This window comes from Trichosurus vulpecula, chromosome 4 (assembly GCF_011100635.1).
Source record: "Trichosurus vulpecula isolate mTriVul1 chromosome 4, mTriVul1.pri, whole genome shotgun sequence".
NCBI lineage: Eukaryota > Metazoa > Chordata > Mammalia > Diprotodontia > Phalangeridae > Trichosurus > Trichosurus vulpecula.
This window is the reverse complement of record NC_050576.1, coordinates 192,782,536-192,784,027: the sequence shown is the minus strand read 5'-3', so window position 1 is coordinate 192,784,027 and position 1,492 is coordinate 192,782,536.

The following is a 1,492-nucleotide window of genomic DNA, read 5'->3' as shown; positions in this document are numbered from 1 at the left end:
AATGGGCCCTAGGCTCGAGCCACTTCAGGTCTGCCAGCAGACAAAGTCGTTCTTTCCCTCCCCCTTGACCAAGCGACAACCATGTGAACTTTAAAAGGTGAGAAGACAAGGAGATCTCCTTAGCATCCATAGAACTGTCCATTGCAGCAGCAATGGCTGATGGTAGCATCTGTACAGGAGCAGATAGACACAGAGAGGGCAAACTAGATGTACTGAGTAAAGGCAACTTCAAGACTTTATAAGGACCGTTGATCTTTGGAGCCCCAAACTATACCTAAGGGGAACTTCATGGGGACTCCATAGAGGAAGAAAAGGTCTTGTAGTAAACAAAATCTGAGTTTACCCTTTGGCCACATACTTTTTAAGTATTAGCCCACTGTCCCTAAGGACCTTCTGCAAAAGAAAAGATATGCAAGAGACTAGTGTGCCCTCATTCCCTTTCCAGGAACGTTTCTGTAACTATCCTTGCTCTACCTTCTTGCAAATGCCCTTTCTAAAAGCTAAAACAAGGACGTGCACCAATGGGGGCTCAAGAGCAACAGTGACAGAAACCCATCCCCTTAGGGTTATCCCTAGAGCCCTAAAAGTAGTCAATCACCTTATGGGGGATCCAGTCTGCCAAAGACAGCTGGGAATTGGAAAAACAGTCTGGGAGGGGGGTAATACACTACTAGATTATGTTTAAAGCCTGAAGGAACAGAGCTGAAGAGAAAGTCTTCGGGTTTATTTCCTCAACTACATATCTGACTCCCCTCCCTCACAATCAGCACCGTGGAGACCAAATGAGCCAGCAAACACCAAAGGTCTTTGGAAGAAGGTTTGGTACAATAGTAATGAAAAGCAATTGAAAGGCAAGTGGATTAGGATGTTGGCTCCAGCCCTGTCTTTGCCATTAGCTACCTGTAAGATCTATTTTTGGGGAAGCCATTCGCCCCTTTCTGGGCTTCAGTTTACTTCTTCATAACTTTAGGGTAGGAGCAGGGATTGCACTAAATGATTTCTTGGGTCCAGTCCAGTTCTAATAATGCAGGAACATTAAGGTGAAAGCAAGAGCAAAGACGTGGCAAATGGAAATAGTGCAACGGGGTGGAGGATGCTACTGAGAACAAGGACTTCGCTCCAAAAAATCAGTATCTCAGCGCCAGACTCAAACAATCTCGGGTGCTTGCGCCGAGTGACACTGCCCCGCCCCCCAGGGGGAGGGGCTAGAGAGATGACAAGCGCTCTCCCCCTCCTCCCCATCTCTGTCATTTTTCTCAGGACCCATGATGGTCCTCCAAAACTGCCTATAAGAATTGCCTGATTCAAATATGCCATTTCTCCTCGACATCTCCTCCTGGAAAAACTAGGAAGTCTCGTTCACTGCGATAGGAGTGACGTCTAAAAGGCCCTCTTCTTCCTCCCCTTTGACATACCCTTCGGTCCCGTCCGCCCGCTAGTCAGGTGCCTATTAGGTCAACCCAAAGTAAGGAGCGGAAATGGCATTGGGACC